Source organism: Palaemon carinicauda, chromosome 31 (genome assembly GCF_036898095.1).
Source record: "Palaemon carinicauda isolate YSFRI2023 chromosome 31, ASM3689809v2, whole genome shotgun sequence".
Taxonomy (NCBI): domain Eukaryota; kingdom Metazoa; phylum Arthropoda; class Malacostraca; order Decapoda; family Palaemonidae; genus Palaemon; species Palaemon carinicauda.
In genome coordinates, this window is record NC_090755.1 from 82,101,927 (window position 1) to 82,127,522 (window position 25,596).

General features: G+C 33.8%; 1 protein-coding gene across 1 annotated transcript in view; it reads left to right on the plus strand.

Annotated features, from left to right (window-relative positions):
• Positions 1–11,627: 11,627 nt before the first annotated feature.
• LOC137624580 (protein Tob1-like) overlaps positions 11,628–25,596 on the plus strand; it is a 33,102-nt gene continuing 19,133 nt past the window's right edge. Inside the window, exon 1 of the mRNA XM_068355517.1 lies at positions 11,628–11,923. The gene's annotated coding sequence lies outside the window, so the exon portion shown is untranslated. The remainder of the gene's footprint in view (positions 11,924–25,596) is intronic.

Here is a 25,596-nt window from a genome sequence, read left to right on the forward strand (position 1 = left end):
TGCTGTTCTTAAAATGTCTCATTTTAATTGTTCATTATTTCTCTTCTAGTTCATTTCCTTGTTTCCCTTCCTCAGCGGCCTATTTTTTCTCCTGTTGGAGCCCTTGGGATTATAGCATTTCGCTTTTCCAACTAGGTTTGTAGCTTAGCTAATATAATAATAATAATAATAATAATAATAATAATAATAATAATAATAATAACGGATCAAACAAATTATTTCGGAAATTCTAACTAGAAAAAAAAAATGGTAAATCGTATTATGCAGACTTTTCATATAAAATCCAAACATTAATTAATATCTTTCTCTTCTCAAGGGACTTGAGAATATTTCAAAAACCCAAACATTGACTTTAATTAATATACTTTCTCTTCTCAAGGGACTTAGAATATTTCAAACACCCAAACATTGACTTTAATTAATATACTTTCTCTTCTCAAGGGACTTAGAATATTTCAAACACCCAAACATTGACATTAATTAATATACTTTCTCTTCTCAAGGGACTTAGAATATTTCAAACACCCAAACATTGACATTAATTAATATACTTTCTCTTCTCAAGGGACTTAGAATATTTCAAACACCCAAACATTGACATTAATTAATATACTTTCTCTTCTCAAGGGACTTAGAATATTTAAAAAACCCAAACATTGACTTTAATTAATATACCTTCTCTTCTCAAGGGACTTAGAATATTTAAAAAACCCAAACATTGACTTTAATTAATATACTTTCTCTTCTCAAGGGACTTAGAATATTTAAAAAACCCAAACATTGACTTTAATTAATATACTTTCTCTTCTCAAGGGACTTAGAATATTTCAAACACCCAAACATTGACATTAATTAATATACTTTCTCTTCTCGAGGGACTTAGAATATTTCAAAAACCCAAACATTGACTTTAATTAATATACTTTCTCTTCTCGAGGGACTTAGAATATTTCAAAACACCCAAACATTGACTTTAATTAAAATACTTTCTCTTCTCGAGGGACTTAGAATATTTCAAAAACCCAAACATTGACTTTAATTAATATACTTTCTCTTCTCAAGGGACTTAGAATATTTCAAACACCCAAACATTGACTTTAATTAATATACTTTCTCTTCTCAAGGGACTTAGAATATTTCAAACACCCAAACATTGACTTTAATTAATATACTTTCTCTTCTCAAGGGACTTAGAATATTTCAAACACCCAAACATTGACTTTAATTAATATACTTTCTCTTCTCGAGGGACTTAGAATATTTCAAAAACCCAAACATTGACTTTAATTAATATACTTTCTCTTCTCGAGGGACTTAGAATATTTAAAAAACCCAAACATTGACTTTAATTAATATACTTTCTCTTCTCGAGGGACTTAGAATATTTCAAAACACCCAAACATTGACTTTAATTAATATACTTTCTCTTCTCAAGGGACTTAGAATATTTCAAACACCCAAACATTGACATTAATTAATATACTTTCTCTTCTCAAGGGACTTAGAATATTTCAAAAACCCAAACATTGACTTTAATTAATATACTTTCTCTTCTCAAGGGACTTAGAATATTTCAAACACCCAAACATTGACATTAATTAATATACTTTCTCTTCTCAAGGGACTTAGAATATTTCAAACACCCAAACATTGACATTAATTAATATACTTTCTCTTCTCAAGGGACTTAGAATATTTAAAAAACCCAAACATTGACTTTAATTAATATACTTTCTCTTCTCAAGGGACTTAGAATATTTAAAAAACCCAAACATTGACTTTAATTAATATACTTTCTCTTCTCAAGGGACTTAGAATATTTCAAACACCCAAACATTGACATTAATTAAAATACTTTCTCTTCTCGAGGGACTTAGAATATTTCAAAACACCCAAACATTGACTTTAATTAATATACTTTCTCTTCTCAAGGGACTTAGAATATTTCAAAAACCCAAACATTGACTTTAATTAATATACTTTCTCTTCTCAAGGGACTTAGAATATTTCAAACACCCAAACATTGACTTTAATTAATATACTTTCTCTTCTCAAGGGACTTAGAATATTTCAAAAACCCAAACATTGACTTTAATTAATATACTTTCTCTTCTCGAGGGACTTAGAATATTTCAAAAACCCAAACATTGACTTTAATTAATATACTTTCTCTTCTCGAGGGACTTAGAATATTTCAAAAACCCAAACATTGACTTTAATTAATATACTTTCTCTTCTCAAGGGACTTAGAATATTTCAAAACACCCAAACATTGACATCCTGTATTTCCAAATCTTAGTTACGGATTCCTACTATAGTTCGGACATTCGTTTCAAAGGGACAAGTTTTGGTTAATATAGCAACCTATTTAAAATATCACTAGCTGTTTCTTATGGTTTCAATTGAAAATTGTTTCAATTCGCGTAAGATTTTAATATGGATTTTCTTCAGTGGAGATAATGGGAGAAGACTTCTTGTTTTAAGCTATTTAATTTGCGCTGATGTTGAAAAAATCGAAACCAACATATATTAGATGTTGTAATCTCTTCATTGCGAGGTTTTTAGCTCGTTCCTACCACTATTTTCTTTTTTACACATTATTTGTGTTTAACTGTAAGGTTGACTAGGCTGAAGCCTACGGACCCAGCAAGATCAGGGACCTATGCAACTTTTTTTCTTTTGCTATTAGATGATAGGAGGATAGATGTGAGAGAGGCAAGAGAGCATGCTAGAAATAGGAATGAATGACGAGCGATTGTGAAGTAGTTCCGGTAGGCCCTGCTGCTTCCTCCGGTGCCTTAGATGACCGCGGAGGTAGCAGCAGTAGGGAATTCAGCATTATGAAGCTTCATCTGTGGTGGATAACGGGGGAGGGTGGGCTGTGGCACCCTAGCAGTACCAGCTGAACTCGGTTGAGTCCCTTGTTAGGCTGGGAGGAACGTAGAGAGTAGAGGTCCCCTTTTTTTGTTTATGTTTCATTTGTTGATGTCGGCTACCCCCCAAAATTGGGGGAAGTGCCTTAGTATATGTATGTGTTAAATGATAGTTCCATTTTTTTTTCTTTTTTTTCCGCACCAAACGTTCAGCTGGCCTACACAAGATATAGAAGAGCTGGAAGACCCACAACAACTACATGGTTGAGGACTATGAAGCGCGAAGTAGGAGATGATGAATGGAGAAGTATTGAATTAAAATTTCAAGATACAGACGACTGGCGAAATCTAACCGAGGCCCTTTGCGTCAATAGGCGTAGGAGGAGATGATGATGATGATCAAATAAAACTATGAATTATTTACTTCAGTTGTAATATCACTGCAATAAATTGTACGTAAAGAGAGCGTGAAATGTGCCGGGAGATGGGGGGGGGAGGGGGGAGGGGTCGTTGGAGGATGTCGAGGGGCCCAAAGAAGCTCAAAGCCTCTGGGTCCTGTCATGGGTTAATACCCTGGAGGATGTCATCGCCCAGTAAATGGCTCAACAGGAATCTTCTAAAGCTGTTAATCCATACTCAATATATTTGGTCCCTGAACAAACACACGGCCGAAAGCATAATATCATTCCCTCATGAAGAGAGCCGTGATTAAAATAAGAACCTGGTTGCTAACCAGATATTAAGCTTTGAACAAAGTCTAACAAGGGGAATTACATTAACCAAATGGTAAGCTTTGAACAAAGTCTGACAAGATATTACATTAACCAAATGGTTATTTGGTTAAGCTTTGAACAAAGTCTGACAAGATATTACATTAACCAAATGGTTATTTGGTTAAGCTTTGAACAAAATCTGACAAGATATTACATTAACCAAATGGTAAGCTTTGAACAAAGTCTAACAGGAGGAATTACAATAACCAAATGGTAAGCTTAGAACAAAGTCTAACAGGAGAAATTACAATAACCAAATGGAAAGCTTTGAACAAAGTCTGACAAGATATTACATTAACAAAATGGTAAGCTTTGAACAAAGTCTGACAAGAGAAATTACATTAACCAAATAGTAAATTATGAACAAAGTCTAACAAGAAGAATTACAATAACCAAATGGTAAGCTTTGAACAAAGTCTGACAAGATATTACAATAACCAAATGGTAAGCTTAGAACAAAGTCTGACAAGATATTACATTAACCAAATAGTAAGCTTTGAACAAAGTCTGACAAGATATTACATTAACCAAATAGTAAATTATGAACAAAGTCTAACAAGAGAAATGACATTAACCAAATAGTGAATTATGAACAAAGTCTACCAAGAGAAATTGCATTAACCAAATAGTAAATTACGAACAAAGTCTAACAAGAGAAATTACATTAAGCAAATAGTATATTATGAACAAAGTCTAACGAGAGAAATTACATTAACCAAATAGAAAGTTTTGAACAAAGCCTAACAAGAGAAATGACATTAACCAAATAGTGAATTATGAACAAAGTATACCAAGAGAAATTACATTAACCAAATAGTAAAATTTGAACAAAATCTAACTAGAGAAATTACATTAACCAATTAGTAAATTATGAACAAAACCGAAAATAGTAAATTATGAACAAAGCCTGAAATAGTAAATTATGAACAAAGCCTGAAATAGTAAATTATGAACAAAACCGAAACTAGTAAATTATGAACAAAGCCTGAAATAGTAAACTATGAACAAAACCGAAACTAGTAAATTATGAACAAAGCCTGAAATAGCAAATTATGAACAAAGCCGAAATTAGTAAATTACGAACAAAGTATAAAAATATACATAATTAGAGATTTTTCCAGATAAGCAAACAACAGGCCGCACAAGGAGAGAGATCTGGCCAGGATAACTTGATTACTGATTTCTATATATTTCGAGACATACTCTTTAAGGCCTTCCGTGCAACGATGATATTTAACTGACCTTTCAATAATCCTATTTTCATAATATTTTACTTTTAGTGTCGAGGGGGAGAAATATATGGAGAGATGCAGCGCTCTTAATTTGTTCGTCTTTTCTTTATATATAATTTCTAAGGGGAATGAAAGAGTAGGAGTGAGGGCATAGTTACCCTTGCTCTCTCTCTCTCTCTCTCTCTCTCTCTCTCTCTCTCTCTCTCTCTCTCTCTCTCTCACTCTCTCTCTCTCTCTCTCTCGCTTGCTTATCTCAATTCCTTCCTACGGAGAAACAAATTAAACTAGAGGGAAGCCAGTAGACCGCAGACCTCAGCCACAGCAGCTTATTTCTCAACCTTGACCTTGACCTTTGACCTTGACATGCATTAATTGGCGTGGATTTTCATACACTCAAATCTGAACCAAGTTTGAAGTGTCTGTGACAACGATGTCCAAACTTATGGCTGATTACGTGAATTGAACATTTTGTTTGACTGTGACCTTGACCTTGACCTTGACCTTCCAAAATCAATAATTTTCAGCTTTTTACATAAGAGTTAAAACCTACAAGTTGCATTAAAGGTTTAAAAGGCTGCTCATGAACGGTAGAGGCAAGGGACAGTGACATTGCTCAATCAAGGAGGACAATGCCCTAGAGACTGACCATATTCACATGTGATCAGCGCCCTAGCCTCCTCTTCACCCAAGCTAGGACCAAGGAGGGCCAGGTAATGACTGCTGAAGACTCATCAGAATGACCTATAGGCCTCCTCCTTTCCTAAGCTCACAAGGACGGTGAGGTTGTAGTGAACAAAGGAACTAACGAGTTTGAGCGGGACTCGAACGCAATCCGGGACGTTACCGCATCGGTCACCACAACTCTGCTATTACAATTGTGGCCAGGAAACTGTTCACAAACAAACATACGCATACACACACAAACAGGGGGTAAAACAACCTCTTTAGAACTTCGTAAGTAATTGATTTTGCGTTCGAACTATTTTCCTTTTCAGCTGTCAGACTTTTCTGAAAAATCGACCTTAAAAATTATATAAATAATTGCATGCAAGAATTCGATTACCAAAGAGAAGCATTTGTGGAAATTTAAACATGACTAGCTAAGCTACAGTCTTTGTTGGAAAAGAAGAATGGATCCAACAGGGAAAAATTAGCCCAGTGAGAAAAGGAACTAAGGAAATAATTAAACTCCAAGAGAAGTAATGAACTAATAAAATAACATATCTAAATAACACTAACAATATTAACAGATATTTCATAAATAAACAATAAAAGGAGACATGTCACCCTGTTCAACATAATATATACGATGCAAGAAGAAAAAATACTCTACATAGGACAATGAAACTTACATACAAAATAGATGACACTTACTGGTAATGTGAATGTTTACATGGCATTAAAAAAAAAAAGTATTCTTTATCTTACTATGATCATATGAAAAAAACGTCCCTTCCATACCAGGAAAAAAAAAAAAAAAAAAAAAAAAACAACAACACGTCCCTTCCATACCAGAACCCCCCCCCCCAAAAAAAAAAAACGTCCCTTCCATACCAGAACCACCCCCCCCCCCCAAAAAAAAAAACGTCCCTTCCATGCCAGAACCCAAAAAGAAAAAAGAAAAAAAAATACTAGCTACCTCAAGTTATCCTAGATGGCAAAAACATACAAAATTTATAGTTGATTCTACTGTATATTTTAATACAGAAATTACTTCAGAAACGAGAGGAGGAACGTTGTACAACCAACACCACTTAAACGGTCCCCTCCAATTGACTGACTGATTAAATAAACTAACTAAATGGACGTCGTATAAAAGAAAAAGAATAAAATAAGAGAGAGACAAAAAGATGGAGACTTTAATTAGCACTACGTGGAGTAGAGACGTTATCTGAATTGAAATGTTTAAGAGAGAGAGAGAGAGAGAGAGAGAGAGAGAGAGAGAGAGAGAGAGAGAGAGAGAGAAATAACTTCCATTCAAGTATTACGCACGAAAAGTACAGGAGAAAACAGGGGTTGCCAGTATTTGTAAAAGAGAAAAGGCCAACTTTTAATTAACCGCAGCTTTAAAAGGCCAAACCAATAGTAGAAAAAGGCCAAATATATAGTATTTAAAGACCGCATTTTTTTTCCTATTACTAAAGGCCAATCATTTAAAAAAAATGCCAAATTTGAAATTGTTTGGCCTGGAAATAGGCCAACTGGCAACCCAGGGAAAAAACGCGACGTTCTTCATCAATGCTGCAAAAGGGTTGCCACTTCAATTTAGCGTTACGCAGTTACGCAATCGAGGGAGAAATGCTATTTTACAAGTTTGGAGAGAAGGGAAAGTTCAGTTACGTAATGCCTTCAACAAACTCAGAAAAAATAGGTGAGAATAAATGTGTATCGTCAGCCGTAACTAGTCCACTGCAGGATAAAAGCTTCAGGCATGTTCTTCCACTCGCGTCTGTCTATACCCGAAAATTTTCTTAGCTCGTCAATCTATCGTCTTCTCTTCTTTAAGAGAGAGAGAGAGAGAGAGAGAGAGAGAGAGAGAGAGAGAGAGAGAGAGAGAGAGAGAGAGAGAGAGAGAAATTTGTTGATTTGTAGTTTTCTGGTATCCTGACTGAGAGAGAGAGAGAGAGAGAGAGAGAGAGAGAGAGAGAGAGAGAGAGAGAGATTTGTTGATTTGTGGTTTTCTGGTATCCTGACAGAGAGAGAGAGAGAGAGAGAGAGAGAGAGAGAGAGAGAGAGAGAGTCTTAAAAGGTCGAAATTCAAGCTGAAAACTATTAATATATTCAGTCAGTCTTAAAGGCCGAAATTTAAGCTGGAAAGTATTAGAAAAAAGAATTAAATAATCAAAGAGTTTCTAAAATTGATAGCAACAAAAGACATTCCACAAATACTTCCAAAGAAAAGAAGGTTATCTTCCTGGTCTTCGTAGAAAAAAAAAAAAAAAATTGACATAGTTGCCAGGTTACAAAATGAGAAAAAACTTTACTTGACATTTCATACAGTCCAATCTTGCTTGAAGGAGGAGACGGTTTATGTAATGGTATCACACAATTCTTGACCCAGCTTTTGTGTAGAGAGAATATTTCCATTCTTGAAATATCCTTAAAGCAGGCTGAAGGTATTCTAGAAAATCAGGGTTATAGTGCAGGCCGTAACATTTTACAAACTTTTATATAATGCGAACAAAAGGATTTTATACAAACAAAGGATCTATTGTGTATAGTACAGTAGGTGTAATACTAAATAAAATCATTTAATCCACACAAAAGGCTACTCTAGAAGGGGAAATTATGTAACTACAAACCTCCATCGAGAAATTACCATAATTATCCAAATAATGTGGATTTTATACATTTTATTTCATGATTAATAGACTTTGCGTATTATAGTATCTCAACACACAAACACACACACCGTGTATGTATGTATGTATATATGTGTATGTATATATACACATATATATATGCATATACATATCTATATATACATATATATACAGTATATATATATATATATATATATATATATATATATATATATATATATATATATATATATATATATATATATATATATAGATGTTTATATATATAATATATATTATATTCCTAGCACATATAATACGTTCGTTATATATGTATGTGTGTATGCTGTATATTGAAGGAAAAAAATATAAAATTCAAAAGATTGCACGTGTACATCACAGATTCTTACAGGATGATCGTCATGAAGTGTATATCATATTAATCTGACATCGAAGAACTACGTTAACCAATTATTCTTGATCAAATCTACTGACGTGTTTTTTTTTTTTTCCATTTTAATAGGGTAATTACGGTTGCCTTCTTTTTGAAGGACTTTGCTTTGCCATTGGGGTGAACCGTAGTCCCGATCGGCTGCCCTGCCAGCCATCGCTTAGCTCCCTGTAGCGTATGTTCGTGTACTGTACCATTCACCAGCGTCCTTTCCTCCCAGCAGTGAGGAGTCCTGTCGCGGTTAGGTCGACAGTTCGAGACGTGTAAGGTGTTTGTTATTAACTAATGCAGTATTCAATTGTGACTTTTCATTTATCTCTCGACATTCGATTCTCAATATTTAAGTTACTGGTGAAAATGATGGAAGCATGAAATGACATTTGTAAAAAAAAAAAAAAAAAAAAAAAAAAAAAAAAAAAAAAAAAAAAAAAAAAAAAAAAAAAAAAAAATTTCTTCTTTTGTAAATCCGTAAAACTAGTTCATCTTTCATTGTTTAAATGTGGTAAAATTATTTTTCGATCTTCGGGTTAAAGTTCAACTTTACCGATTTATGTGTAATCAAGGAGCACATAAAAATAATTATAATAATAATAATAATAATAATAATAATAATAAACATAACAACAACAACAACAACAACAACAATAATAATAATAATAATTTATTTTTCGATCTTCGGATTAAAGTTCAACTTTACTGATTTATGTGTAATAAAGGAGTAAATAATAACACTAATTATCATTATAATGATAATAATAATAATAATAATAATAATAATAATAAATATAAATATAACAACAACAACAGCAATAATAATAATAACCAGAACATTCTATAATTAATGAAACAATACCGATGATTCAAAATGTTTTCCAGGACATTAATTTAACTCGCAATCATGCACAGCTAATTATAACTAATCCGTACCACTGGAAATGATGGACACAATCTTTTTCTTTCTCAGCGCCTTTGAGTTTTCCATATTGGTTTCATTTTAGCTTTTACATTCAAAAATTCCAAAATATCGAAACTGTCAGAGTTAGTGGAAATAAGAATATCAGGAATATGACAAAGAAATGAACCAAATTGGATAAAAGAAAAAAAAAGTTTTTAATAATTATATTCTACAACATGAACTTTAAAATGGAACCCTAAATTGGATAAAAAAAAGCTATTAATTATTATATTCTACAACATGAACTTTAAAATGGAACTCTAAATTGGATAAAAAAAAACTATTAATTATTATATTCTACAACATGAACTTTAAAATGGAACTCTAAATTGGATAAAAAAAAATATTATTATATTCTACAACATGAACTTTAAAATGCAACTCTAAATTGGATAAAAAAAAAAGCTATTAATTATTATATTCTACAACATAAACTTTAAAATGGAACTCAAAATTGGATAAAAAAAAAAAGCTATTAATTATTATATTCTACAACATGAACTTTAAAATGGAACTCTAAATTGGATGAAAAAAAAAATTTAATTATTATATTCTACAACATGAACTTTAAAACGGAACTCTAAATTATACGCAAATGCTGTTAAGGAGTCCATACATTGCTTCCAAAGATATTGAAAAAGTAAACCACCAACGCCAAAATATAAACTCACAGATGTATTTCATGCCAATACCAATACTTGTGAAACTAGATAATAGATATAAAAATAGAAGTATATCGAAACTGACAGGAAATTGAAGTCGTTTGTCATGAAAGGGAATAGGCTTAAGGAAAAATCAAACAATTGTCCTTTTCATGTCCAGAAGTTGACTTTTAAAAGGGATAAACGCCAATGCAGAAGACTTATTCAGATTTTATAATATATATATATATATATATATATATATATATATATATATATATATATATATATATATATATTTATTTTAATGTTGTTACTGTTCGTAATTTTTTTTCCTTGTTTCCATTCCTCAAGGGTCTATTTTCCCTTTTGAAGCCCCTGGGCTTATAGCATCCTGCTTGTCCAACTAGGGTTGTAGCTTGGCAAGTAATAATAATAATAATAATAATATGCAAATACATATGTATATATATACATATATATATATATATATATATATATATATATATATATATATATATATATATATATATATATATATTGTGTGTATATATATATACACACATCTGTATATAATCCTATTCAATATCCCAGACTCCCAACCTACGCACTTTCTATCTTTTTCCTATTACCTACTTGACTACTCAACGCCCACGCAAGAGCAAGCCACCCCACCCGATTCCTCCCAAGGCCCTATTCACGCCCCCCACACACACCTCCCTCTACAGAGATCCCGCCCACGCCGTTTTCCCTTCTCCACCCACACACACACTCGCACAAACATGCCAGAGGAAGTACTGTTAGTTTAACTAACCTTTTCTTTCATAATAAAATGAATTTTATGGGATTTTGGTATAGCTCTTTCAAAAGGTACGTAAGAGTTAAGAATAAATGTCATAGGTTTTCTACCATTATAAATCACTTCTTTTATCTATTTAATCATTGGTTTCTTAGGGAAATTTTAATTATATGAAATCATGAATAATAAAACTGAGATGTTTACATATCTCAAGAAAACAGTGACGCCATATTTGGAGATTACATATGGATAGTAATATTATACCTTTGAAGGCGTAATACCTATGTGACGTCACCAACTACGAGTAGTTAAGGTGGGGGGGAGGAAGTACATAGCACGGTAAGTCAAACACATACACTAAGCAACGAAATGAGCATTTAACTAAGCATAGCATCCTCTGGATAAGATACTTCGAAGCTACCGGTTGAGCTATGTAATTGAGCTATGTAATAACAGCACAGGAAATCGGCGAAAACAGAAAAGAAAAAAAAAAGAAAATGACAGCGGGAGTAAGCGCGAACGGCAATGTGTGACTAAGATGACGTCACATGCGCGCTCCTGTCATTTATGGGCTCGGCTAGAGATGAGACGCGCAGTCCGAGTAGGGACGACGCACAGTGCGGAACACCGCTACCGCCTCTGAACTCGTGTGCAACAAACTCATTATACGGACAATAGTTTCTGATAAAATACTATCTATGTGACTGGTGAACTTTCAAGCAACCAATTGGTTTTAAAAGAGATATCACATTTAGTAAATTTTTTTAAGAAAATATTAACTCAAGCAAAAAACCCCTTCAACTACATCACCACTGTGCTACAAATTTTACTCGACGAAACTCGACGAAAGATCTCGAAGACTACAAAACTTTAATCAAGATAACAGCAAGATCTAAGGTAAATAAACAAACGCCTCTTTATTTAGAGTTTGCTAAGTGTTAGTCAATCACCGAGAAATAAGTGATCTTTAAGAGCATGCAAATGACAGACAACTTCTTATCTTGCATTCATGCAAAGTTCATGGCAAACTTTCTTATCAAAGTTCAGATGTTATTGTAATTAACATTTTATATCAAATAGTAGTACTAGATTCTACATAGAATAATGGCTGTCATGAAATGCGTAGACCTGTGTCTATTTTTTTTTTTTTACTGAATTGGGACAATGTTTTTTTTTTTTTTTTTTTGAGATTGTCAGCCCATAAACAGATAGATTTGATGACGCAACTGAGGTTTAGAACTCCCTCCTCCCCACTGTACGGGATCGTCTATACCTAAGTGGATATCCCTTTAAACTTTAAAATGAGGATCCCTTTAAATCTCGCTTCTCTCGCCGCTGGAAACGAGTATAAGAGGGAAAACGTAAATGTGTAGAAATTATTAAGCAAACGAGAAGCCTGAACGAGAGAGGGGGAGTATCCATTTTCTTCGATAACGGTTAACCCTGGTGCAATACGTATGATGATAACTGACATATACGTTGTCTTTAATGAAAAAGAACATTACCACCTTACTTTTACGCATCAGATTAGGCGTTTAAAGTGCTAGTTGTTGTTCGTTTAATGACTTAATGTTTGATCATTACGTTCAATGAACGCCTGCGTTTACTTAATACTCATCAGAAAGATAGGGTCACTGCACTCTACAAGTATGAGTTAAGTAATTTTCTTACTTATCCACAGCTTGAGTATTATTTTGGTGGTAAAAACGAGCTGCCACACTATATATAGAGGTGTTAAATGGTAGGATTTTATATATATATATATATATATATATATATATATATATATATATATATATACTGTATATATATATATATATATATATATATATACATATAAATAAATATATATATATGTATGTATATATATATATATATATATATATATATATATATATATATATATATATATATATATATATATACAGAGAGAGAGAGAGAGAGAGAGAGAGAGAGAGAGAGAGAGAGAGAGAGAGAGAGAGAGCTTTTCTTCATCTGCTCATTTATGAACAGTTATAAACAAATAGAAAAAAAGAGAGGCTTCAAGCAAATATATTTTGACTCTAAACTTAACAATTACACAAACATTAAAAAACACATTCTTGAAAAAAAAAACAATCCCTAACAATAAGGAGAGGCCAGTGTTTGTGTTTATTTTCGTGGGGCGTGGCTCCCCCAGACCTTCCTGTATAAACACGCATATTTTTTTATGGCAAAATATAAACCTGCATAATTTTTTATGGCAAAATTTAAACCTGATTAGAAGTTTAGTTAACATCGGCACCAGCGCATTCAACTATTACATATTCATTCCTCTCTCTTGGGGGAAGGGTATCGAGGTGTGGGGGGAGGGGAGGGGGGTGATGACAGGGTCGTGCATCGGAATTTAATATAGTTTGAATAGCTTATGCCGTGCACAGAATGCCTCACGCTATCGTGTACGTAAGCACATAAACTTTCCGTCTACTTTTTCACAGAAGAAGACTTTTCAGATTCATCATTATTCATTCGCGAAGTGATGAGTAAAAAGAAAAATAAAACTACTTTTTCACAGGATTTTTCAGATTCATCATTATTCACAAGCAATTTGATGAGTGAAAAGGTAAAAAAACAAAAAAAAAATCACCGAAGATTTTTCAGATTCATCATTACTCACTAACAATTTGATGAGTAAAAAGAAAAAAAAAAAACTTTTTCACAAGATTTTTCCAATTCATCATTATTCACTAGCAAATTGATGAGTAAAAAGAAAAAAAAACTACTTTTTCACAAGATTTTACATATTCATCATTATTCACTAGCAATTTGATGAGTAAAAACGTAAAAAAGAAAAATCACAGAAGATTTTTCATATTCATCATTATTCACTAGCAATTTGATGAATAAAAAGGTAAAAAAAAATCACAAGATTTTTCATATTCATCATTACTCACTAACAATTTGATGAGTAAACGGTAAATAAAAAAACAAACATTGCATTAAAGGTAATGGAAGAGATATACGCAAACACCAACCGTGATTTAGCATTTCGATATATCCGATTAGTTAAGTTAAAATATGACCTAAATAACGGGTTATCCGAGCTCACTGTATTGATTGGCAGGAGAACTGACCCAATGACAGGGCAGGGAAGGAGTGAGAGAGTGAAGAGGAGGAGGAAGATGGGTGGTTGTAGGCAAGCTTGTTGGTAAGGCAGAGAATAAAGAGAAGGAAACGGAAGAGAGGAGAAGGTGGAATAGAGAGTTTTTTTTTTTTTTTTTTTATCTTCGAGCAAAGCAAATTCCTCATGGGCCATATGGTGAGGGTGGGGCCTAAAGATTGTTGATACCACCCTAACCGTTATCTATTTTTGTGTGCGTACATTTCAACTCTGCCAGTTGGGCAATAGTTGTTGTTGATCACCTGTTACAAGCAAGGACTGCTGCATATACAGGGTGTCACAAAACAATGTATACACTGGATTGTTACAACTTGTTCAATCTATTGATATTAACGTGGAAAACAGATTCTTTTTTATAACATTCTCAAATTGACCCATGTATCCTTACTTTATCACTGTGCATTGTTTCTCTCATGTAAATCTGTTTTCCACGTTAATATCAATAAATTGAACTGGTTGTAACAATCAAAAGGGTTTATACATTTTTTTGGGACACCCTGTATATATACCGCTTTTATAAAAGTCTAAAGGGTGCCTTGAAATGTCACTGTTGTTATATTCCGATTTGTTTTTTTGCAATATTTTCCTTTTTTATTTATATCTACAGAAAAGATCATGGAAATAGTTATGACAATACGTGTCCTAAATGAGTCATAAGATAATGATTGAATCCATCATATCAATATTCATTTCATAATAAAGATCTTGATGCAAAATAAGAAGGTAGAAATCCAAGACATGAGAGAGAGAGAGAGAGAGAGAGAGAGAGAGAGAGAGAGAGAGAGAGAGAGAGAGAAACATTTTGTTCCATAGTTTATTACAGAAAGTGTATATAAATGTGTAGGCATTACCTCACCCCCCCTCTCACTCCCCCTACTAATGTGTATAGTGTATGTGTAGATATATATATATATATATATATATATATATATATATATATATATATATATATATATATATATATATATATATATAGCTTATTACCTTTAAAACATGAAGATCTTTTCTTAGATATATAAGTTTGTGAAACCACAAAAGGCTTCTAATACAAGCCATCAAATGCACTGACATTTTATAAATCATTAAAAATTTAGATAAACGATTGAAATTCACTTCAAAACAAAGGAACAAACAAGTTAAATTAAATCCCGCTATGTCAACACGGGGCTTCCCCTAACCTATCGTCCACCCCCCCTCCCCCCTTCTGCTGTATAAACACATCTACACTTATTCCCGTTCAGGCGCAAGAGCGAATTAAGACTTGCGCTGAGCAAACCTGATCTTCATTGCCTTCGGCTTATAGAATCCGTTGTTGTGATTCTTCGTGGTTGGATCTCGAAGTGATAAAAGCTTCTAAGATTCTACATTAAGATATTATTATTATCATCATCATTCATTACCTAAGCTACAACCCTAATGGAAAAGCGAGATGCTATAAGCCCAAGGGTTCCAACAGAGAAAAATAACACAGTGAGGAAAGGAAGTAAGGAAATAAACAAATGATATGAGAAATAATGCTCAACTAAAATAATTATTCTGAAAACTATATCAAAACAGATATTTCACATATAAACTATTAAAAGACTTGTGTCAGCCTGTTCAACACATAAATGTTTGCAGCAAGTTAGAACTTTTCAAGTTCCACCGATTCAACTACCCGTTAAGGAAGATCATTCCAAAACTTGGTCACAGCTGGAATAAAAACTTCTAGATATACTGTGCAGTATTGAGCCTCAAGATGAAGGGATGACTATTAGAATTAACAAATATGGAAAGTATCATTGGACAAATGATACTTGATAGTACATTTCAAATTCAAAATTCTGGATATAAGATTTTTTTAAGATTTTTCGTGTTTTTTCTTACTCTTCGATGCTTATTGACTTAGGTAAAGAGTAATGAAGTGTCTACCTTTTATTCATTCAATACAGTTACCTGGTAGGCGGCCAGGCTGCCGGTTATTTGTGGTAACCCCACCATTATCATTATTAGCCAAGCTACAACCCTATTTCGAAAAGCATGATGCTATAAGCCCAAGGGCTCCAACAGGGAAAAATAGCCCAGTGGGGAAAGGAAATAAGGAAATAAATAAATGATGAGAATAAATTAAATTAATTATATCATTCTAAAAACAATAACAGCGTCAAAACAGATTTGTCGTATATAAACTATTAACAACGTCAAAAACAGATATGTCATATATAAACAATAAAAAGACTCATGTCAGCAGGTTGTGGCATATGCCACAAACACTAACCTAAGTTATAATAAAAGAATTCCAATGTTAGTTGGAATCTCTCTCTCTCCTCTCTCTCTCTCTCTCTCCTCCTCTCTCTCTCTCTCTCTCTCTCTCTTTGCGAATCGATTTTAATGTCTGCTGTTTTAGTATGTTGTTTTGTGTGTGTATTCCCATTTTCATAGTTCTATTTTATGCGAATATATACCTGTGAATACTTATTGTAGAATACACAACGTAATCATTGGAAATAAAGGATTGATTTGTTTTGACTGATATTCTCTCTCTCTCTCTCCTCCTCTCTCATCTCTCTCTCTCTCTCTCTCTCTCTCTCTCTCTCTCTCTCACAACCAATCCTATCTCTTCTGTTTCCTGTATTACCATCTCACTCTCTTCTTAATCATTTTTGCTTGTTTGTTACATTCTCCTCTCTCTCTCTCTCTCTCTCTCTCTCTCTCTCTCTCTCTCTCTCTCTCTCTCTCTCTCTCTCAATTAGTTGTGCTTTATCACGTTGTCTTGCATAAATCTTAATGAAATTTTCCAACAATAAGAAGATTAAATCCAATCCACTACTCTTTTCTCTCACTATAGAGATTATTAATATTATCATTATTACTAGCTAAGTTACAACCCTAGTTGGAAAACGAAGATGCTATTAGCCAAAGGGGAAAAATAACCCAGTGAGGAAAGGTAATAATTAACGATAAAGAAGTAATGAACAATTAAATGAAATATTTGAAATACTTAGAAAGTTAGAAACTATTTACAAGATTCTCATCTAAGAATAGAACAAGAATAACAAACTCTAAACTTTACTCCAGTCCATTTCTCATAATCTTACAAGAAAATTTTTTGACTTTACTTACGATTTCTCATAATCTTACAAGTATTTTTTTTTTTTTACATTACATACGATTTTCAACAATAGAAAATAAATCAAGACTTGATTAAATAGGAGACTTACAAAAATAATTTTGGGAATGTAAACAATGAGAAATATAAATAACAATACATAAGGAACTTGAGAAATATAAATAACAATACGTAAGGAACTTGAGAAATATAAATAACAATACATAAGGAACTTGAGAAATATAAACAACAATACATAAGGAACCTTAGTTAGGTTGATCCATCTATAGATTCAGAAGCCTTAAATAAGCACCAAGGGGTGAGCCGGTGCTGGAGAGGAAAGGGGGGAGGGGGGGGAGGGAGGGGGTGTTTACAGCTCATGTCTCGACAAATTCAAGGTCAGAAGAGGGAAGGCAAGAAAACATAGAAGAAAAGTTGGAAAAAAATAAGTAGGAAAACATGAAGAGGATTCTTAACCTTGAAACGAATGTTGGATGACACACACACTCTCTCTCTCTCTCTCTCTCTCTCTCCTCTCTCTCTCTCTCTCTCTCTCTCTCTCTCTCTCTCTCTCTCTCTCTGATAATTTTTATAACAGAGAAAGATAAAACTATCATGTCTCTCTCTCTCTCTCTCTAATAATTCTTTATAAACCTTAGAGAAAAATAAAACTCATGTCTCTCTCTCTCTCTTTCTCTAATAATTTTTTATAACCTTAGAGAGAAAAATAAAACTATCCTCTCTCTCTCTCTCTCTCTCTCTCTCTCTCTCTCTCTCTCTCCTCTCTCTCTCTCTCTCTCTCTCCCTCTCTCTCTCTCTCTCTCTTAATTTTTCATAACCTTAGAGAGAAAAATAAAACTATCACTCTCTCTCTCTCTCTCTCTCTCTCTCTCTCTCTCTCTCTCTCTCTCTCTCTCTCTCTCTCTCTCTCTAATAATTTTTTATAACCTTAGAGAAAAATAAAACTACCCTCTCTCTCTCCCTCTCAAATCAACAATTTTTTATCCCCTTGGAGAATAATAACCCCCCCCCCTCTCTCTCTCTCTCTCTCTCTCTCTCTCTCTCTCTCTCTCTCTCTCTCTCTCTCTCTCTCTCTCTATCCTCCTCTCTCTCTCTCTCTCTCTCGAGACCTTAACAAAGGAGAAAGAGTATTATTTACTCTAACTTCAACGTAGAGCCTTAGCTAAGGTTAATGCTAGTAGTCACGTCAACAGCATTCTTTTCCCCCCCTGGTGTTTAAATGTATCCTTTTGCATCATGCATTCCTAAACGTTAGAATAGCATTCTTTATTCTTTAAATAAAATTTGTTAGGGAAGCAACATGAATAATTCATCAAAGTAGATTAGTAATTGAATAGTTGAGCTGAAATTAAAGGTATAATAACCAATTGAGCTGAGTGGAATTTTTATGTTATTCTTAAAATAAATATACTGTGATCTGAAAGCAAAATAATTCATCAAAGTAGACTATTAATTGAATAGTTAAGCTGAAATTAAAGGTATAATAACTAGTTGAGCAGAGTGGAGTTTGTATAGAAAGAATTAACCCTAAATCCACGAAAAAATTGGGAAGGAGAAGTAGATAACAAATAAAATACTGGACTCCTAATGAAGATGCTACCAGTTCAACACACAAACAAACGTTTTATTTGTAAAAACAATAAATTACTAAATTTTGTTTTAAGTTTTCTCATGTAATTTCTACAGAATATCCATTCTTATTTTTAAAATTACCAAATATTCAAGTCTCGGACCTGATACTATTATTGGCAACCCGATTTCAAACTAAAAATGTAAAAAAATAGCAACCTGATTTCAGAAAAGAGCAATTGTTATTGCATATAATATACAATTTTATTTTAATTTCCCTCACGTAATTTCTACAGATTATTCATTTCCATTTTTGAAATAACGAAATATCCAAGTCTCGGACATGAAACTATTATTGGCTACCTGATTTCAAACTAAGAAAAAAAAAATAGCAACCTGATTTCAGAAAACAGTATTTGTTATTGCAAAGATAAAAAGTTCCTAATATGAAAGCTATCACTTTATGCTCTATTCGCAGAACAATGAAATTTCTCGCTTCATAATTAACTTCGTTACCATTATCTCATGAACTTTGGATATTCACTTGTTTACTTGAATCAGTCTCAGACAGCTGCCAATATTCTCAAGGTCCTCTTGTCGATATTGCGACTGACTCTCTCTCTCTCTCTCTCTCTCTCTCTCTCTCTCTCTCTCTCTCTCTCTCTCTCTCTCTCAAGCTTGCATATATGAACTTTTATCCATGTTACACGTGACTATAGGATCTCTCTCTCTCTCTCTCTCTCTCTCTCTCTCTCTCTCTCTCTCTCTCTCTCTCTCTCTCTCTCTCAGGCTTGCATATATGAACTTTTATCCATGTTACACGTGACTATAGGATCTCTCTCTCTCTCTCTCTCTCTCTCTCTCTCTCTCTCCTCTCTCTCTCTCTCTCTCTCTCTCTCAGGCTTGCATATATGAACTTTTATCCATGTTACACGTGACTATAGGATCTCTCTCTCTCTCTCCTCTCTCTCTCTCTCTCTCTCTCTCTCTCTCTCTCTCTCTCTCTCTCAGGCTTGCATATATGAACTTTTATCCATGTTACACGTGACTATAGGATGTTTTTGTTTTTGTCACACTTAGGATTATCATTGGTCCCCAGAGCCGAAGCAAGTCCTTCCAAAAAAAAAAAAAAAAAAAAAAAAAAAAAGCTCACTTGCTTACCCTAATACAAAAATGGAAAAATAAAACATTAATAGAAGGAAATTGGTTAAGACTACATAAGATTAATTACACATCTAGTACAGTTCAAATTCTATTGCTTTTTATATACTGAAAAATAATTTGTGCATTTTAATATCAAGAATATATTTCAATGTATCGTCTTGACATACATACGGTATATGACTTTTCACCATTAAACCCATATGCACCATATAAAAATGTTTAGAATATTTAAATTAATTTAAAAAAAAAACCAGAAGAATGACAATAACACAGATAAAATGCCTTTTATATACTGAAAATAATTCATAAAATGTTGATATCAAGAATATATTTCAATCTATCGGCTTGTCATACATACAGTATATTACTTTTCACCCTTAAACCCATATGCACCATATAAAAATGTTTAGAATATCTAAATTAATTTTTAAAAAACGAGAGGAATAACAATAACACAGATAAAAGGCCTTTTATATACTGAAAATAATTTGTTGATATCACGAATACATTTCAATCCAACGACTTAACTTACGGTATATTACATTTGACGTTTAAACTCGTATCTACCGTCCCAAACTAGAATATCTAAATTAATATAAAAAACCAGAGCAATGACAATAACAGATAAAATCGATAAAGATTGATAAGACTGCCTAGCTCGCAAACATCTATTATGCCATTTTCTCATAAAAGGCTGCAACCCCATTTTATGCTCGCAGTTAATTGCATTAAAATTTGCATTCGAACGCTGGACCTGTTCATTGGCTCCTAATCTCTCTCTCTCTCTCTCTCTCTCTCTCTCTCTCTCTCTCTCTCTCTCTCTCTCTCTCTCCCCACTCCTATCTCTTCTGTTTCCTGTATTACCATCTCTCTTCTTAATCATTTTGCTTGTTTATTGCATTCTCTCTCTCTCTCTCTCTCTCTCTCCTCTCTCTCTCTCTCTCTCTCTCTCTCTCTCTCTGACACCCATACAATTAGTCATAATTATATAAACAATGATCAGTCACTAACGAAATCCTGAAAGATTTAGCAACAACAACAATAACAACAACAACAACAACAGCAGCAGCAATCAAGCAAACTAAATGCACACCTATCAATTGTAAAAGGGGAGAGAACTCATAATTCAAACTCTCGATGAAAATTTCACTCTTAGTCCGGCGTCTCCATAAGGCCTAAATTGCCACGGAAAGAATGCACCCCCTGGACCTTATCAGCGAAAGCCTCCTGGACGCGTACTAGCACGCATGGGCGTAAGCGAGTAACGCCTACGCCCACCATATTACAACTGGGTATTGTATTACAGGGGTTACTCCCTCGATCTGGCATCTGTGGGTGGGTTACAAGGGTCACTCCCTCCATCTGGCTACACTGTAGTTAGTAAACACACAGATGCCACAGATAATAACGTAGGCTTAAATTTACTACACTCGAAGGGGGCTTGAACGAGAACGTCAGAAGTCACGTGACTGGTTTCAGGAACTCTTCACTGAAGAGCATCCATTTCAAGAGTTGGTTCGCAGACAGTGCACTTTTATTAAAAAAAAAAAAAAAACATGACTGGTTTCAGGAACTCTTCACTGAAGAGCATCCATTTCAGAGTTGGTTCGCAGACAATGCGCTTTTATATTAATAATAATAATAATAATTAAAAAAAAAAAAACCTTAGGCTGTAAATATACTTTATATACGAAAGCTTTATTTCAATGTTGTTACTGTTCCTAGAATAATTTATTTTAATTGTTCGTTACTTCTCTTGTGGTTTATTTATTTCTTTGTTTCCTTTCCTTACTGGGCGTACTGTTCCCGAAATATTTTATATTAAGTGTGCATTGCCTCTCTAGTAGTTAATTATTTCCTTGTTTCCTTTCCTCACTGGGCTATTTTCCCTATTGGAGCCCTTGGGCTTATAGCATCCTGCTTTACCAAATAGAGTTAGAGCTTAGCTAATTATAATAATAATAATAATAATAACTTGAAACATCCTTGGTCCCTGCAGCCTCCTTATAGTAGACGATTTAAGAGCAACCCTTGAAAAAAAAAAAAAACAAAAAAAAAAAGAAAAAGAAAAAAAAAAAAAAAAACAACGAAATCAAAGCAATGAATCAATCTCTCGGGACAGGACTCTTACTTTCCTCAGAAGAAGGACTCTACTACAATTGACTTGAAAGATTTCGGATCTCTTCGCATATGCAAAATCTCTTCAGCTTTACTGACGAGGCTTTTAAAGGGACGGAAGAGGGAAAGAACGAAATATGATGCTTATGCAGAATTTATTATTTTTATTTTCCATTTAAAGTTTATAAATGACATTGATTTATATAGTGTATATGTACAGTATACTGTATATGTACAGTATACTGTATATAGTGTATATACTGTATATATATATATATATATATATATATATATATATATATATATATATATATATACACATACATACTGTATACACAGTGTATGCGCAATAATTATAGCTAAATACTTGTATAGGTATACAGTATGCACACACGCACCCCCTCTCACCATGGTATGACTACTCCCTCTCCTCCATACCCAAAGGACGGGGGGAGAGCGGTATATATATATATATATATATATATATATATATATATATATATATATAATATATATATATATATAATATATATATATATATATATACATATATATATATATACTGTATATATATATATGTATATATATATTTATATCTATATATATATATAAAGAGAGAGAGAGAGAGAGAGAGAGAGAGAGAGAGAGAGAGAGAGAGAGAGAGAGAGAGACTTGCGCCTTCATATACAGGAAAGCTAAAATACAGTCGACTGTATGATAACCTGTCACAACTAACAATCAAGAATTACGCAACGCACAAGTGCGCACCACTAAATAGGTCAGACTTTATATGCGTAACCCAGCAAGTGGAGGAGAAGCAATATGGGGGTGATGGTGGTGTTGTCATAAGTCAACTGAGCTCATCACTACGGATTACCGTAACCTTAAAAGAAAAGTAATTAATCGCGTACATGGCATTATACTGTGTGACCTTGGCGACGAGGTGATGGAGAGTACGCGTCTGATTGATTGGATGTATAGACTAGAAGACGTAGAAGCTGGGAATGATAAGAGGAAGAATAGGGGGGAGGGGTGCAAGGATATGAGGAAGAAAGGGAGAAAGAAAAGGATGGTGCAAGAAAAGGAGGAAGAAAAGGGTGGTGCAAGAAAAGGAGGAAGAAAAAGATGGTGCAAGAAAAGGAGGAAGAAAAGGATGGTGCAAGAAAAGGAGGAAGAAAAGGATGGTGCAAGAAAAGGAGGAAGAAAAAGATGGTGCAAGAAAGGGAGGAAGAAAAGGGTGGTGCAAGAAAAGGAGGAAGAAAAAGATGGTGCAAGAAAAGGAGGAAGAAAAGGGTGGTGCAAGAAAAGGAGGAAGAAAAAGATGGTGCAAGAAAAGGAGGAAGAAAAGGGTGGTGCAAGAAAAGGAGGAAGAAAAGGATGGTGCAAGAAAAGGAGGAAGAAAAGGATGTGCAAGAAAAGGAGGAAGAAAAAGATGGTGCAAGAAAAGGATGGTGCAAGAAAAGGAGGAAGAAAAAGATGGTGCAAGAAAAGGAGGAAGAAAAGGATGTTGCAGGAAAAGGAGGAAGAAAAGGATGGTGCAAGAAAAGGAAGAAAAAGATGGTGCAAGAAAATGGGGAAGAAAAAGATGGTGCAAGAAAATGAGGAAGAAAATGATGGTGCAAGAAAAGGAGGAAGAAAAAGATGGTGCAAGAAAAGGAGGAAGAAAAGGATGGTGCAAGAAAATGAGGAAGAAAATGATGGTGCAAGAAAAGAAGGAAGAAAAGGAGGGTGCAAGAAGGGTTAGAATAGGAGGGTGTAAAAAAAGAGTTAGAAAAGGAGGTGCAAAAAAAAAAGGAGAAAGAAAAAGAGGTTGCAAGAAAAGTTGGAAAAGGACATTGTAAGAAGAGTTAGAAAAGGAGGGGGCAAAATGTTGCAAATGGAAGGTGCAAGAAGATTTAGAAAAGGAGGGTGCAAAAAGACTTAGGGAAGGAGGATGCAAGAAGAGGAAGAAAAGAGAGAAAAGAAAGGAGAGCTTGCCCAGAACAAGAAGTGATTGTTATGCAAGGAGAGATCCCCTTTCAACCGGAGGAAGACAAGAGAAAAGACAGATCTCCTTTCAGAGAGAGAGAGAGAGAGAGAGAGAGAGAGAGAGATCCTGGTGTTTAAACGTATAGCACATGCGCTGTTGGTTTACTGTTGTTTACAAACTTGCTTCAGGAAGTATCCTTTATTAATAAAGGAATTTGATATAATAAAACCTTTAAATCGATCTATGTGAAAAAATAAACTTCATACCAAATATCAAAGCAATTAAGAAAAACATAATTCTAAGTTTACAGTCACTACACAGGGCAATCACAGAAGAGTACAGAAATACAACACAGACTGCTAAACGTGGCAGAGCCACGGATGTTTTGGGAGGACGTAAACAAATAGTTGAAACTAAAATAAACAAAAGGAAAACGAAGCCAGAAAACACATACATACAACTTTATAATATATATATATATATATATATATATATATATATATATATTATATATATATATATATATATATATATATATATACACACACACACATATATATCCCCTTCTGAGTGGGGATACCTTAATGTGCTGAAAGGGTTTATTCATTACCATGATCAGCAAAGCTGTACTAGTCAGACATCCATAATAGCTTGTTTTTTTTTCTTTTTTCTTGAGCGATCAGACAAAAGTCTCCCACCAACACCAATCCCGCTCTGGCCAGCGTGGTGATGAAAAGCGGCCAAACTCCAGCCATGAATAAAGACATGTCTGAGGCCTTTGTGCTGCAGTAGCCTAGTAACGGTTGCATTAGTTGCTGTGTGTGTGCGTGTGTGTGTGTGTACTGTATCGAATACCTTTCCAAAACTTTGGAATCACGGAGATGTTTTTTTTTATTTTTTTTTTTTTTGGGGGGGGGGGGGGTTGGACAGTAAAGTGGCACCAAGATGCTCTCGAACTCCCACAACTGATGTTCGTCCGATAATATGAAGCTGGTAAAAAAAAAAAAAAAAAAAAAAAAAAGGATGTAGGCGTTAAGTGGATATGTACTTCCTTTTTTATCTTATCTTTAAAGGGGCAGATGAACGGAGAAAGCCTAAGGGCGTGGCATTATATGTTTATAATGAAACTCGAGACTCTACTACTATTCTTTTTTTCTTAACATCTTACAAAGGTGGAAAATGCCAGGGACAACCCCACTGAAATTTAGAGTAGGGAAAAAGCGGGTCTTTTGAAAACTATTTAACTTCCATAGGGCATTTTCGCTTTTATGGTTTGAAATATAATTATTATAATTTCCTTTTATTGTTTATTGATAAACAATCGATATCGGCTCGATGCCATGATACCATCATTGGATGGATTCGCTCTTTTATATAGATATCAAAATTGACATTATTATTAGCAGGAAAATATTCGAAGTTGCTTGGTCTTTTTTACTGTTTATACTGATACTAATAGCAAAAGAAAAATTGTACGGGAG